Source organism: Onychomys torridus, chromosome 1 (assembly GCF_903995425.1).
Source record: "Onychomys torridus chromosome 1, mOncTor1.1, whole genome shotgun sequence".
Lineage (NCBI taxonomy): Eukaryota > Metazoa > Chordata > Mammalia > Rodentia > Cricetidae > Onychomys > Onychomys torridus.
Genome location: NC_050443.1, coordinates 14,365,402 through 14,382,326, shown reverse-complemented (window position 1 = coordinate 14,382,326; position 16,925 = coordinate 14,365,402). Strand labels below are relative to the sequence as shown.

Sequence of the window (16,925 nt, the reverse complement as noted above, 5' to 3'; positions counted from 1 at the left end):
TTGGGTAGAAGAAAGGGCAAGGGTACCCCAGTCTGTAGGGAGCCCATGGGCTGAATTACTTTATTAATTATCTATTAAGCTCTCAGATCTGCCATCTTTCTCCAATTACCAGACTTTTTTTAAAAATAACAAATACAGGAGAATTCCAAGGGCTGGTAGATTCTTCTATGTTTTGAGCATTTAACTGCTCTTGAACCAGCTGCTCTAAAGCTTGTAGCTCCTTTTTTGTCAAAGGCCATTGTCCAACCCAGACAGGTTTATTAGTCATTTCATTTTATTTTATTTTTGTATTATTATTATTATTATTATTATTATTATTATTACGTGTTTTAATTTTATACATCAGCCATGGGTTCCCCTGTCCTCCCCCCTCTCACCCACACTCCCACCTTCCCCCCAGCCACTCCCTTCCATTCCCATGTCCTCCAGGACCAAGACACCCCTGGGGATTCATTTAAACCTGGTGGATTCAGTACAGGCAGGTCCTGTCCCCTCTTTCCAGGCTGAGCATGTGTCCCTATGTAAGCCCAAGGTTCCAAACAGCCAGCTCATGCAGTAAGGACAGGTCCTAGTCCCACAGCCTGGATGCCCTCCCAAACAGTTGAAGCTATGCAGTTGTCTCACTTATCCAGAGGGCCTGATCTAGCCGGGGGCTCCACAGCCGTTGGTTCATAATTCATATGCTTCCATTCGATTGGCTGTTTGTCCCTGTGCTTTTTGCAATCTTGGATTCAACAATTCACGCTCTTATAGTCCCTCCTCTTTCTCGACAGTTGGACACCTGAAGCTCCACCTAGGGCCTGACTGAGGATCTCTGCATCCACTTCCATAAGTTATTGGATGAGAGTTCCAGCATGACTGTTAAGGTGTTTAGTCATCTGATCACCGGACTAGGTCAGATCAGGCTTTCTCTCAACCATTGCCAGCAGTCTACAGAGGATATATCATTGTGGATTTCTGGGGACCTCTCCAGAACTCTGCCTATTCCTGTTCTCATGTGGTTTTCATTTATCATGGTCTGTTATTCCTTGTTCTCCCTTTCTGTTCTTGATACAGCTGGGATCTCCTGCTCCCCTAAGCTTTCTTTCCCTCAAATCTTGCCCTTCATTACTCCCACTGTCGTCCAGGTTGTTCATGTAGATCTCATCCATTTCTCTGTCATTGGGTGATCCTTGGGTCTTTCCTAGGGTCCCGTTTTCTAGTCAGCCTCCCTGGAGTTGTGTAGCAGTCTAGTCATCTTTGTTCTACATCTAGTATTCTCCTATGAGTGAGTACATACCATGTTTGTCCTTTTGAGTCTGGGTTACCTCACTCAGGATGATTTTTTCTAGATCCATCCATTTGCCTGCAAACCTCATGATGTCATTGTTTTTCTCTGCTGAGTAGTACTCCATTGTGGATATGTACCATATATTTTTTTAATCCATTCTTCAGTTGAAGGGCATCTAGGTTGTTTTCAGGTTCTGGCTATTACAAACAATGCTGATATGAGCATAGCTGAGCAAATGCCCTTGTCATATGACTGAGAATTCCTTGGGTATATGCCCAAGAGTGCTATAGCTGGGTGTTGGGGGAGATGGATTCCCAATTTCCTAAGGAAGCACCTATTGATTTCCAAATTGGCTGTACAAGCTTGCATTCCCACCAGCAGTGGAGGAGAGTTCTCCTTGCTCCACATCCTTTCCAGCATAAGCTGTCTTCTGGTTTTTTGATCTTAGCCACTCTGACAGGTGTAAGGTGGTATCTCAGAGTCATTTTGATTTGCATTTCCTGGATAATTAGGGATGTTAAGCAATTCCTTAAATGTCTTTCAGCCATTTGAACTTCCTCTGTGGAGAATTCTCTGTTTAGTTCTACAGCCAATTTCTTAATTGGACTGTTGGGCATTTTGATGTCTAATTTCTTGAGTTCTTTATATATTCTGGATATCAGCCCTCTGTCAGATGTGGGGTTGGTGAAGACCTTTTCCCATTCTGTAGGCTGTCACTTTGTCTTGTTGACCGTGTCCTTTGCTCTACAAAAGCTTCTCAGTTTCAACAGGTCCCATTGATGGATTGTTTCTCTCAGTGTCAGTGCTACTGGTGTTATAGTTAGAAAGTGATCTCCCATGCCCATGCGTTCAAGACTACTTCCTACTTTCTCTTCTATCAGGTTAAGAGTAGCTGGATTTATGTTGAGGTCTTTGATCCACTTGGACTTAAGTTTAGTGCACAGTGACAGATATGGGTCTATTTGCAGCCTTCTACACATTGACATCTAGTTATGCCAGCACCATTTGTTGAAGATGCTTTCTTTTTTCCATTATACATTTTTGGCTTCTTTGTCAAAAATTATATGTTCATAGGTGTGTGGGTTAATGTCAGGGTCTTCAATTTGATTCCATTGGTCCACATGTCAGTTTTTATGCCAGTACCAAGCTGTTTTTATTAAGGTAGCTCTATAGTAGAGCTTGAGATTGGGGATTGTGATGCCTCCAGAGGTTGTTTTATTGTATAGGATTCTTTAGGCTATCCTGGGTTTTTTTGTTTTTCCATATGAAGTTGAGTAATATTCTTTCCAGATCTGTGAAGAATTGTGTTGATAATTTGATGGGGATTGCATTGAATCTGTAGATTGCTTTTGGTAAGATTGCCATTTTTACTATGTTAATCCTGCCTATCCATGAGCATGGGAGATCTTTCCATTTTCTGACATCTTCTTCAATTTCTTTTTTCAGGGACTTAAAGTTCTTATCATATAGGTCCTTCACATGCTTAGTTAGAGTAACCCCAAGGTATTTTATATCATTTGTGGCTATTGTAAAGAGCGATGTATGTCTGATTTCCTTCTCACCCTGTTTGTCTATTGTATATAGGAGGGACACTGATTTTTTGAGTTGATCTTGTTTCCTGCTATGTTGCTTAAGGTTTTTATTAGCTGTATCAGTTCCTTGGTTGAATTTTTGGGGTCACTCAAGTATACTATCATGTCATCTGCAAATAGGGAGAGCTTGACTTCTTCCTTTCCAATTTGTATCCCCTTAATCTCTTTATGTTGTCTTATAGCTCTGGCTAGAACTTCAAGTACTATATTGAATAAGTATGGGGAGAGAGGACAGCCTTGCCTTGTTCCTGATTTTAGTGGTATTGCTTTGAGTTTCTCTCCATTTAATTTGATGTTGGCTGCTGCCTTGATGTAGATTGCCTTTATTGTGTTTAGGTATGTTCCCTGTATTCCTGATCACTCCAAGACCTTTATCATGAAAGGGTGTTGGATTTTGTCAAATGCCTTTTCTGCATCTAGTGAGATGAGCATGTGGGTTTTTCCTTTGAGTTTGTTTATATGGTGTATTACATTGATGGACTTTCGTATGTTGAACCACCCTTGCATCCCTGGGATGAAGCCTACTTGATCATGGTGGATAATTGTTTTGATGTGTTCTTGGAGTCTGTTTGCCAGAATTTTATTGAGTATTTTTGCATCAATGTTCATGAGGGAGATCGGTCTGTAGTTCTCTTTCTTTGTTGCATCTTTGTTTGTTTTAGGAATCAGGGTAATTGTAGCCTCATAGTAGGAGATTGGTAATATTCCTTCTTCTTCTATTGTGTGGAACACTTTAAAGAGTATTGGTATTAAGTCTTCTTTGAATATCTGGTAGAATTCTGCACTGAAACCATCTGTTCCAGGGCTTTTTTGGTTGGGAGACTTTTAATGACTGAGTCTATTTCCTTAGGGGTTATTGGACTATTTAAATGGTTTATCTGGTCTTGATTTAACTTAGGTATGTGGTACCTATCCAGAAAATTATCCATTTCTTTTAGATTTTCCAGTTTTGTGGAGTAGAGGTTTTTGAAGTATGACCTGATGATTCTCTGGATTTCCTCATTGTCTGTTGTTATGTCCCCCTTTTCATTTCTGATTTTGTTAATTTAGATGCTCTCTCTCTGTCTTTTGGTTAGTTTGGATAAGGGCTTGTCTATCTTGTTGATCTTCTCAAAGAACCAACTTGTTGTTTCATTAATTCTTTGTATTGTTCACTTTAATTCTATTTTATTTATTTCAGCTCTCAATCTGATAATTTCCTGGCATCTGTTCCTCCTGGGAGACTTTGCTTCTTCCTGTTCAAGGGCTTTCAGGTCTGCTGTGAAGTCACTAGCATGAGATTTCTCCAGCTTCTTTATGTGGGCATTCAGTGCTATGAATTTCCCTCTTAATACTGCTTTCATAGAATCCCATATGTTTGGGTATGTGGTGTATTTATTTTCACTGATCTCTAGGAAGTCTTTAATTTCTTTCTTAACCCATTGGTGATTCAGTTGAGCATTATTCAGTTTCCATGAGATTGTAAGATTTCTGTAGTTTTTGTTGATGAAATCTAACTTTAAACCATGGTGGTCTGATAGAACACAGGAGATTATTCCAATTGTTTTGTATCTGTTGAGATTTGCTTTGTGGCCAAGTATTTGGTCGATTTTAGAGAGGGTTCCATGGGGTGCTAAGAAGAAGGTATATTCTTTTTTGTTCGGGTGGAATGTTCTGTAGATGTCAATTAAGTCCATTTGAGCCATAACATCAGTTAAGACCATTATGTCTCTGTTAAGTTTCAATTTGGCCGACCTGTCCAGAGTTGAAAGTGGGGTGTTGAAGTCTGCCACTATTAATGTGTGGGGTTTTATATGTGATTTAAGCTTTAGTAATGTTTCTTTTACATATGTGGGTGCCCTTGTGTTTGTGGCATAAATACTCAGAGTTGGGACTTCATCTTGGTGTATCTTTCCTGCGATAAGTATGTAATGTCCTTTATCATCTCTTTTGATTGATTTTAGTTTCAAGTCTATTTTGCTGGATATTAGGATGGCTATACCAGCTTGCTTCCTAGTACCATTTGATTGGAAAGTCTTTTTCCAGCCTTTTATTCTTAGGAGGTGTCTGTCTTTGAATTTGATGTGTGTTTTTTGTTTGCAGCAGAAAGATGGGTTCTGTTTTCATATCCATTCTGTTAGTCTGTGTCTTTTTATAGGTGAATTAATTCCATTGATATTAAGGGATATTAATGACCAGTGATTGTTCGTTCCTGTTGTTATTTTTTTGGTGGTAGTGTATGTGTACTTCTCTTCTTTGTGGTTTACTGCTGTGGTGTTATGTATTGCCTGTGTTTTCATGAGTGTATCTGCCTTCCTTAGGTTGGAATTTTCCTTCTATTGCTTTCTGTAGGGCTGGGTTTGTGGGTAAGTATTGTTTAAATCTGGTTTTGTCTTGGAAGGTCTTGTTCACTCCATCTATGATGATTGAAAGTTTTGCTGGGTATATTAGTCTAGGCTGGCATCCATGGTCTCTTAGTGTCTGCATTATATCTGTCCAGGTCCTTCTGGCTTTCAAAGTCTCCATTGAGAAATTGGGTGTTATTCTGATCGTTTTCCCTTTATAAGTCACTTGGCCTTTTTCCTTTGCTGCCCTTAATATTCTTTCTTTATTCTGTACATTTAGTTGTTTAATTATTATGTAGTGAGGGGACTTTTTTGGGTGGTCTAGTCTGTTAGGTGTTCTATAGGCTTCTTGTATCTTCATAGACATTTCCTTTTTTAAGTTGGGAAAGTTTTCTTCTATGATCTTGTTAAATATATTTTCTGTGCCTTTGAGTTGGTATTCTTCTCCTTCCTCTATCCCTAGTGTTCGTAGGTTTGGCCTTTTCATGGTGTCCCAAATTTCTTGGACATTTTGGGTCATGACTTTGTTGGTTTTAGTGTTTTCTTTGACTGATGAATCTATTTCTTCTAACGTATCTTCAACACCAGAAATCCTCTCTTCCATCTCTTGCATTCCGTTGGTTATACTTGCCTCTGAAGTTCCTGTTCGTTTACTCAGATTTTCTATTTCCAGCATTCCTTCTGCTAGTGTCTTCTTCATTTTTTCTATTTCCCTCTTCAGGTCTTGGACTGTCTCCCTTGCTTTTTCATTATTTTCCTTCAGGGACTTATTGTTTTCTTCTGCTTTAATTATCCTGTCCTCTAGTTTTTATAGCCTTCTTCCCAGTTTTTGTTTGTCTGTTACTCCACTTTATTTTTTATTTCTTCTATATAAGTTTCTAGACTCTTCATGATGTTATTTATAAGGTTGTTTTCTTCTTCTTCTTCCATTCTGTGATGTTCAGGTCTAGCTGTTGGAGAAGGGCTAGGTTCTGGTGATGGTGTATTGTTCTGTATTTTGTTGTATGTACTTCTACATTGACCTCTGCCCATCTCCTGTTGGGTTCCTTCTTGGTCTTATCAGTGTACTTGGTCCAGAGAGAGCTGACAGATTTAGGGAGCCTCTCTCTGGTCCAGATGGAAGCTCTGGGCCAGATGGGAGCACTGGTCCAGATGAGAGTGCTGGGCAGATAGGAGCTGCGGGGCTGGACTCTGAGTCTCGGGAAGTCCCTGGGGTCTCCTTATTTTGTCCAGATGGGAGCTCCTCTTGTCCAGATGGGAGTTCCTCTGGTCTCTGGTCCAGATGTGAGTTCCAGGGTAGGATGGAAGTTGGGGACTGGTCTCTGATTCTCAGATAGTGGCTGGGGTCTCCAGCAGATGGATGTGGGGGCAGGGTGTGGAGACTGCAGGGTCTGCCTGCAGTCTTAGAAAAGGGGAGCCTTCCTGTAGGGCCTGCCAATTGGCCGGAAACTGGGGCCAAGTTTGGTAGATCCTCCCGGGGTGGCCTGTGTCCAGCGATGGGACCCAGGGGCAGTTGCCTCTCTGGCCATAACCCCAGGCACTTACTAGTTTGTCATTTTAAAGTTAAGGCTCTTGGCACTTCTGAGAGTTCAAGAGCAGTTGTGCTCTGTTTATGTACAGCCGGGTGACTGTTTTTTATAACATGTTATGATATTATTCCTAGAATCATGCATTGTGCTGTATTCCCTTTCTGAAATTGTAGACATTTTAATCTGGGTATTCCACTGTTGTAACAGATCTCTGTCCCAAATATTTACTGCTACATTTGCTACATATGGCTTCAGCCTTCCTCTCATTCCTTCTGGCACTATGCATTCAACCATCTCAAACTCTGTGTTATCTGAGATAGGGTTCCAATCACTAGAAATTGGACATCTACCTCTTGAAGAGGCCAATTCAGATGCCATGATTTTGATGTAATTATAGTCACATCCACACCCATGTCGAACAGGCTCTCCAGAACAGTGCCATTAATTCAAATTCTAAGCTTTGGTCTTTTTTTCATTTATGGAAGTCTGCCAAAATATTCATTTTGTTATGTTTTTTGGAAGTTTTTATTCATCTATCAGAGCTGTTCTCTCATCCTGTGCAGTGTCGCTCTTTACATTAGACATTGGGTTATTTAGTTGTCCTGGAGAGAAATTTCCTCCATAGTGGCTAAAAATGTTTGGATCACATTTGATTTGGGAGCCTACAAGAGACCTCTTGAGGCATTTCCCAATGGTAAAGAGTTGCCTTGTATATCTATTATTGATCTGCACTCATTGGTCCAATGTTGGCCTCTGCCCCATCTTCTATATAATCCAGAAGTTTGGGGTCTCCCATTTGGGTTATTTCTAGAAGGAGTATTACTTCTAGGAGCACCCTATGTGCAGTTTTTACTTATATGTCCTGGTGTACTACATTTAAAGAGTTTGGTACCCTGGGGCTTCTTCTACTTCTGGGAATTGCCTCTTCTATTCAAGCCTCATTACTATAGATAAGAGACAAAATACCATTAGTATATTGAGTCTATTATTCCAAAGAAGCAAATCTGACCTTTAATGGTGTAAGTATTCTTTTGCATTCTGTACTGGTATTGTTAAATGTCAAGGACTCAGTTAATATTCATTATCTGGCACAGCTTTCATTATAGCTGTGGTCAGTCTTTGTAAAAAAAAAAATCAGCGAAAGTTTCTTGTGGTCCCTGGAATATCTTTGTGTTTATCTCAGTTGGTTTTCCTGGTTATGGAATTTCCCCCCAAGCATTTGGAACTGCTGTATGGCATAGGAATATTGTATATTCATCATAAGTGACTTGTACATTTCTATCAGCAAAATGTCCCTCACCAAGAATTTGATCTTGGGAGATCTCAAAACCTCTGATCTTAACCTCCTGTACCAGGTTTTGTAGCCTCCTATCTCAGCCACCTTTTTCATTGCAACTGCTGGCTATATTCTAGAACAGCTGAAATTAACTGATTCCAGTCATCTTGTATAATTCTGTTTGAGGTAGACCACGAATTTAACATCTGTCTTACAAATGTTGAGTGTATACCATATGTGACTACCACTTCCTTCATATGTTTAAAAATGTCTCATTGGAATATGTTGTCATCTGTATTCCACGTATGGCTCAGGGTGTCTATCATCTGCTGGCCTCTCATGGATGATGGCAGAATAAGCCATTGTATGAGAGCCATCTAGAGATGTTATGATCTATATGGTCTTACCCTTCTACTTATTAGGTCCCTTGCCATCTTTACTGAGAGTTTCTTCTAGGTCTTGCAAACAAACACCTAGGGTCTGTCCTAGGGAGTGAACCCCCTCTCTTGCAAGGGATTCCTGATTTCTATTGGAATCATGCAACCTTTTATGTTCTTCTAAAATACATGATTCTATAGACCTTATTTTTATCAGTTAATGATAATTTTTCTTCCTTGTAAAGTTGTCTGAGTATTGATAACTGGAGAGTTATTGTTCTATCCATTAACTATTCATATTTATTATAAATAAAATCAAATCTGGCTATACATTTATGTTTAATGGACTGAAGTTCTTGTAATAAGTTAGCAGATTCCAAACTAAGGAGCCTGTTTTGTAAATCTTACTAATTTGTAAGTCCTAGATGGCAGATTCTGGAGAAAGAATCCTTTAATGTAAGCCTTCATTGATATCTTGTAAAGCCTGTATTAGTCCCAATAATGACTCATCTTTGTTATTATTATTAAACCAGTATTTGAATGCTGTGTGAATTATTATGGTAAATGCCAAAACATTACATGCCAGATATGTCCTAGGAAGGTCGTGTATTTCCAGGAAAATGTCATTCATCATACAGGTAAAAAAGTTTTAAATTCTTGTGAAGTAATATTTTTGGCCATATCATAAGAAATATTGAAAACTTGTTAATCATTTTCCAGGTGTAAAATTATCAAGTACTTTTACCTAAAATGAAAGACTGGCTTGCTTGTCTTACCAGTCTTGTGATTTTTTTGGGGGTGTAGTAGCACTTTTTGGCCAGCAGGTGTTGCTGGTGTAGTGCTAAAGCAGGTCTTTGGCTGGTGGCAGCTGCAAGTGTGGAGGAGCAGCAGCAGCAGTGAGGCAGCAGCAGATCTTCCCGAGTCTTCCTGGAGCATTAGGGCCCGGCTAGCTTAATCAGCAGAGCAAGAGACTCTTAATCTCAGGGTTATGAGTTCATGCCCGATGTTGGGCACCAGACAATGTAGGGATTTAACAAGGCAACCTGATGTAGTTAAAAGGAGATTTATTTTGGGTAACTTACAGCCAGTAGAAGAATTGGTTACAGGATCCAGGAGAGGTGAGGTGCAGCTGAGTTGTTAGCCATATGGAACTCAGCAGGCAAGTGCATGTGCCCGAGAGCCAGAAAGGAGGAAGGAAGGGAAAAAGGAGTACTGGGTGGTTATGAGCTGAATGGGTCTCCAGGAGGGGCAGGAAGTGCTTGGTCCCCAAGAGGGGTGGGAATTTTAAAAGAGACAGGGAATCATGGGAAGTGTGGAAAGCATGCCACAGCAGTCACAGAGGAGGCTGAGGGTGGAAGCCACCCAGGCATTTGGAGTTTGCCACACATGAGGGCCAGATAATTCGAGGATTTAACAAGGTGACTCCATGTAGTTAAAAGGAGGTTTATGTTGGGGTAACTTACAGTCAGTAATGGGGTTGGTTACAGGATCCAGGAGAGGTGAGGTGCAGTCCAGTGGGGTTCTCTGGAAAACTCTCACTCAGTCTGCCATCCAGCATCCAGGATCACGAGGAATCAAGAGGGCTGCTCGGATGGATCTTCAGTCTTAAGGGCTCCCATCTCAGCCATGCCACAGGGGCAGGCCATAGGTAGGTGTGACAATTACTGGCTGCCTCACTGAGGTGGTGCTTCAAGGTCAAAGCTGGAACAGCTACCCACTACACTGGGAAGAGGAAAGAAGCTTCCCATAAGGGTTAGCCAGGGCAGGAGCAGACCCGCCCCCAGACAGAGTGTCTTCCTAAACCTTCTCCTGAAGACAGTTGAGGTCAAGGCCACCCAACCTCTCACTACCAGACCCCATCCTTTCTAGGACACACATGTCATCTCCTCTTCTATGCTCAGGACATGAAGCTCCTTCTGAGAGAAGTGATTACATGTCTGTCCCTGGGGCAGATGCTGTGATGGTAACAGGCATATAGGACATTCCTCAAGTCAGATGTGACTCTAATGGTCCCTTAGCATAGTGCAGAGCACCTCTGTCCCTTTCTACTGGAGTAAATCCTACTTGAGAGAGCATCAGACACTGGGAAAACCAGGTGACCAGCTGTGTCACAGAAGGAAGCAAGGCCTCCTTGGGGACCCCGGGCCTCTCTATGTGATGACAGTTCTGCTGCAGGATGCAAAAATATGAAGTAGGAGTTCAGCTGATTATGACAAAGCTATACCTGGATAAAGCCAACGGCCATTCCAGAAGTCAAGCTGAGGATTAAGAAGTGTTGGTGATATTTGGTTTTTGAATATTAGCCATTTCTTGCTATGAATTTCTCATGTGCTATTGTAGCTTTTCCATCATTTATTGGACACCATTTACCATCCACTAAAGGAATATTTAGACAACCTTCTGTGCTGACAACTATACACAGCCAGAACCCCAGTTCAAGCCTTCCTGAAATTATCATCATTGGCAGCATTCAGCCAGGGCCATCCCCAGATGGAGGAAAGTATCTTATCAGAGATACCTCTGTACTCTCTGAGAACAGACTTAAGCATCCAGATTATCTGTTTGAGAAGGCCTGGTGGATGTGCTAATTAAGCTTAACTTTCTCCCTTTCCAAAGTCTTATCTCTAGTTTTAGATCTACCTTTAACTACTAACTCAGAACTAAAGGGTTTCTACGTACAGGTACATCAAGCTAACTCAGGCTGCCCAGCCACTGAGTACACTCCCCTGCCCTGTCAGAAACCACAGTAGCCAAGATAGCTTGGACAGATAAGGGGACAAAGGAAAGTAAGACTGTTTTATTTTCACTCATCACTGATGGACTCCTAACACTTTAACTAATCACTTCTGAGAATAGAGTTGAGCACATAAAATCCTTTTTGCTCAGATATTAAATGAATTTAGCCCTCAGTTGATTCTATTCCTCATTATTCACTTCCCTTTTGGGTTGCAGATGATGGCTGGCAATTACTGCTCCTTGTTGAGATCTTATTGCTCCTCCTTTTAACTGCAAGGGAATTCAAGCCTGGTGACCTTACATTAACCAGAGCATTACTATTGCATGGGTATATAACTGTAAATCTCAGAGACTTGGGAGAAGTAGATGGAGAAGAGAAAAGAGAATGGATGACCTAGATGGGTAAGAATGGAGGGGAATAAACTGAGATGGGGAAGAACTAGCTTGAAGTACTAGCAGAGAGTACTAGAGGAACAAGATGGAAGATGAGGAAGAGCAAAGTGAGATCAAGATGAGAAAGAAGAAGATGGGAGAGGAGCTGAGATGGGAAGGAACTAGATGGATGAGAACCTAGATGGGACAGAACTAAGATGAGAGAATAAAGGTGTGTGCCACCACTGCCTGGCCTCTAGAGGCTAGCTCCACACTCTGGTCTCAGGGCAAGCTTTATTTGTTAGGGCACAAACAAAACATTTCCCTTTTTTTGTCTAAAATAAAAAAGAATGTCATAACTAATATAAGGAAAGCTATATACAATAAGTACAATAAATATATAAAATATATACAGGCAATAATTACATCAAAGATGTATAGTCCATTAACAATTGACAAATTCAGAGAAAATAATATCTATCCTATCTTGGTGAGTACAAAAGGTTGTACCTAATTCACTTTCTATTCTAACTTGCATTACCAAAATTATCTCTCAAACTTATACATTTACACCTCTTTTGTGAGTTTATTTTCTGAAATTGTTAATGAGGAAAACTATATAACTATAAAGTCTTCAACTCCATCAGAATCCTGAGGTGGAAATAATATTAACTGAGTAAGCAGGAAATGCAAGCAAGCAAATTCCAAAAAATGTGAGAAATGACAGAAACATCTGGCTGCCTGAACAGTCACCCAAGGTTCCTCAGCAACATTGGGGCATCCATCTCTGACCTATAGGCCTCGCATATCTGACAGACTATTCTCAGAAGCAGAATTTTCTGAAGGCCTGTCCTACCCTGTCTTAGCAAAGTCTGGCAGTTCTTTTGTTTGTGTCCTGCTTGTCCAATATTTTTTTAAACACCATTTCCATGTATAAGGAGTATTTATTTATTTAATTTTAAAGATTTATTTATGTATACAGTGTTCTGTCTGCACATATCGCTGCAGGCCATAAGAGGGCACCAGATCTCATTACAGATGTTTGCGAGCCACCATGTGGGTGCTGGGAATTGAACTCAGGACCTTTGGAAGAATAAGCAGTGCTCTTAACCTCTGAGCCATCTCTCCAGCCCCCAATATTTTTAAATTAAGGAATATTTTCTTCATTTTAGATACCAACTACAGATTTTCCTCTCTTCCCTTCTCCCAGCCCTCCAGCCTTCCCCCAACCCATCACCCATTCCCTCCTCCAACAAGGTAAGTCCTCCCATGGGGAGTCAGGAGAGCCTGGTCCATTCAATAGAGGCAGGTCCAAGCCCTTCCCCCTGCATCAAGGCTGTGCAAGGTGTCCCACCATAGGTAGTGGTTCCAAAAAGCCAGCTCATGCATCAGGGATGGATTCCTATCTCACTGCCAGGGGGCTCCTCACTGCTTGTCCAGTTTGGAAACTATATTGTTAGCAGTCCAAGCAAGAACAGTTTCTTGCCCAGTGGCTAACTTTTGCCACAAAGAAAGTAAACTCCATATGGAGTTTGTTTGTTGCCCATCATCTTCTCTGAAGTAGATTGGTGCTGCCAGGAGCAGATATGTCTCATCATAAAAAAAGAACCTATGTTATTACGTCACCTTAAATGCCATATTGTATACATCTCTGAAGTGTTTGAAGACAACTGTCTATCTAAAATGTACCTCTGATTAACCTTGAAAACATACCTACTATGGCTACAAGTTTAATTGAAATAGATGCCTACCTACTAACCTTCATTTCTCTTTTTCTAATTAGTTGGTAATAATAACTTTCAAGGACTAGCAATTTGCATTACACTGTTAAGTGAGACATATAGGTACAATACCTTGAACAAGATTAGAGTGTATGTACAGTACGTTCTAACATAAAAATTTCAATAGATCCATATCAATGTAAAATATTTAAAATAAGCAGTTGCTTTTTGAAAAGTAGATTCAATAATCTTTTATCCTATTGTATCTATATACTCCTCTTTTTCTTTTTAGAGTAGATTCAATAATCTACCCTTATATCTGATCATTTCCATATTCATTTTTTCTTTTTCTTTTTTTTCAAAACAAGTACCCTGAATCTAATCTCTCTCTCTTTTTTTTAGCTTTTTTTAAAAAAACCCATTACCAACAGCAATTTGTAACCAACTGTCCTGAATAATGACAAATATCCATAACCCATGGAATGACCAAACCACCCATCCCACCTCTTGGGAATATGGGCATCATGTTCTTAAAATTACTTCCTGCTGCCTGGCGATCCTGAAAAGAAATATAAAATGGTTGTCAAGTCCCGGGAGAGCTAGCTGCACCATTTGTTATCCAGTCTCTGCTTTATGGGAACGTGCAGGGCTTGTCTCACGTCCCAGCTAGAATAGTCTGTGAGGCTGGATCATCTCAGCTGGCCACCTCATAATTGTCCTGAGCAGTTTGAAATCCAAAGCCAGTCTTTGGGTGGTGTTTGTCAGCTTAGTGGTGTTATCATAGTCCTGGTGGAATCATTGTTGTGGGGCCCCATCATCCTTTTGGAGACTTCAAAGGTCACTGTTAGGCATGGTCATGGTTCACTACTGAAAACTTAAACATTTCAAACGTCACATGCAGCAGATCTCAAAGGAGTTAAAGGATCAATATTTGTTATGACCATCCAGAGTACAAAAACTTAATTCCTAGTTACTTGATAGAGACTCAAACCTGAAATCGTGGATAGGAAGTAGATGAAGTCTTTGTATAGAATACTTTAGTATTCTATACAACCATTAATATCATGACAAAAAGCATATATATATATATATATATATATATTAATACATTTTGAGATAGTATTCATATCTTATGAAAAAGTATTAAATAGTCTAAATAAAACCAAGGGATTATAAAATTAGTGGCAATAAAATAGTTCCTAAATTTTGTTTTTACTTCTGTCCCCTATCAGGTGGCTCTTATGACTTGAGACAGATTTTAGATTTTACTTTAACCAGCATGCTTGGGTTTAGAGAAGGAGAGAGTCACACTCCAATTCCCAAGCCAGCTTTAATTTTTAATTAGACTTGGACTTCAAAAAGACCATTGACATTACATATCTGTAGAGAACAACAGAAACAAACATTTGGAAAGATTTATGAAATTTTATCCTGTTGGAGACGTGATATACCAATAGGCCAACTTACTATTTTCCTTGGGACAATTTTCTCTGGGTGATTCATCCTTTTTCTTCATGTCTTATTTGACCAGTGTTCTTCAGATTCCTTAGCCTTCATTCTCCTGAAAAGACAAAAACAAAACCCTTTTCCAACCCTAATTTTGGGGAGGTTCCCTTTGGCAAGTTATATTTGATTAAACAAAAAGCATTAGTGAGTCTTAAAGTTAGTTTAAATTGAACGGCCATGCTGTTTGATGAACTATCACCATTTCTCATTAAGAGGTCTCTCCTGTTCAAATTGAACCTTTATCAATTTTGATGGTATCCACAGCTTATCTTCTCCTGAGGAAACAAAAGCAAATCCTCTTCCCCAACATAACACATATTCTGGTTTCCATTCTGAGGTCAGCACATCTTTAAAGTATACAGGCTGATTTGATTCTGCAGTTTTTCTATTATCCAATGTCTCTCTGCAGCTGTTGTTCTTTTCTCATTAGCACTGAGAAAAGTCAAAGTTAATAAAGCATTATGCAATCTATTTCTGGAGGTCTTTTTTCCCCCCTTCTGTTTATTTAGCACATCCTTTAGAGTTTGATTTGATCTTTCTATAGCTGTTTGCCCTGTAGGGTTGTGTGGTATTCTTGTAATATGCATTATATTGTAATAAACAAAAAACTGTTTCATTTTACCAGAGACATATGCTGGAGCATTGTCAGTTTTAATTTGTGCAGGTATACCCATGATGGCCATAACTTTTAGGAAATGTGTAGTTACAGAATCAGCCTTTTCAGAACTCAAAGCAGTTGCCCATTGAAATCCTGAATAGATATCAGTGGTGTGGGGTATATATTTTAATTTTACAAACTCTACAAAATGAAACACATCCATCTGCCATATTTCATTCCTTTGAGTACCCTTTGGATTACTTCCTGCAGGTAGTGGAGTTTAGTTATATAAAGTACAAGTAGGACGTTTCCTTATAATTTCCTTGGCTTGTGGCCAAGTTTTGGAAAAATAATTTTTCAAACTTTTGCTATTGACATGATTTTTATAGTGAGATTCTGAGACCTCCATCACATTTCCTATCAATGGTTGATCTATTTCTTCATTACCGTGTGCTAGAGGGCTGGAAAGACCCATGTGGGTTCAGATGTCTGTTATATATAAGGGTTGTTTCCTAATCCTGATTATTTCTTGTAACTGAATAAATAATAAAGTTAATTCTGACTCACCAGGGATAAATTCAACAGTTTCAATGTGTAAGACAACTCTTTCTGCATATTAAGAGTCTGTAACTCTGTTAAGAGGCTCTGTAAAGTCCATTAATAACATCAGAATAGCATATAATTCTGACTTTTTGACAGAATCATAAGGGCTTTGAACCACTTTACTTAAATTTCCTGATTTATAACTTGCCTTTCCTGATTTGTTTGCATCAATATAAAATGTAGGAACTTTAGATAGTGGTGTTCCCCTTACAATGTGAGGAAAGATCTACTTTGTTCTTTTTATGAATAGAATTCTCCAGCTTTTGGGATATTTGTTAATCTCTTAAAAAAATTACTGCAAGCTCTTTGCCAAGGTTCATTTTATTCTTATATTTTGTCAATTTCATCATTAGTTGCAGCGAGCTCCTCGACCAGCGAGGAAGAACGACCACCACTTGAGGATTCTTCTCAGATTACACTTTATTGGAGCACCTCTTGATTAAGGGAGAGCGGGAAGTGAGGGGCCCCGAGAACAAAAGAGCAGCTGTTTATATGGGAAACTAAGGGAACGGGTTACTCTGTGATTGGATTCCGCCAGAATTCAAGCACGGGGAGCCACGGGATAGGCTTGGGGACACAAGGTCATGATATCAACACTCTCGCAGGTGCAGTGTAAATCAGCCACAGAGCTCTGCAATTGCCTAATATGGAGTTATTTATGAACTGGCGATTCAAGGCCAGCGCCATCTCGGAATGGCGGTTGGCGGCTCCTAACATCTCCCCCTTCTTTATTTAATAGAATGCCAGCACTGTACTAGATCATCCAATCAGGTCCCCACCTCATGATGTGTGAACCGATCGAGGATGGTAGAACAGCAAAGTCAAAAGCATACCTTCCCATGTGCAATGGGCCGATGCCCCAGGGGTACAAAGGCTATGCTTAGACAAATCTCTCACACACCCTCCCGAGTGCAATGGACTACTTAGTCCTATGGGTGCAAGTGTTGTGTAAAGAGGGTTAGGCATTCTTAAGGGCTGCTAGCCATATGGCGGGAGAGGAGCCATTCTCCAAGGCAGCTAG

The 16,925-nt window shown here is 40.0% G+C and overlaps 1 pseudogene; it reads right to left on the bottom strand.

The window, feature by feature from the left end:
* LOC118589739 overlaps nucleotides 1-16,591 on the bottom strand; it is a 61,413-nt pseudogene extending 44,822 nt beyond the window's left edge.
* Between the last annotated feature and the right edge of the window lie 334 nt (nucleotides 16,592-16,925).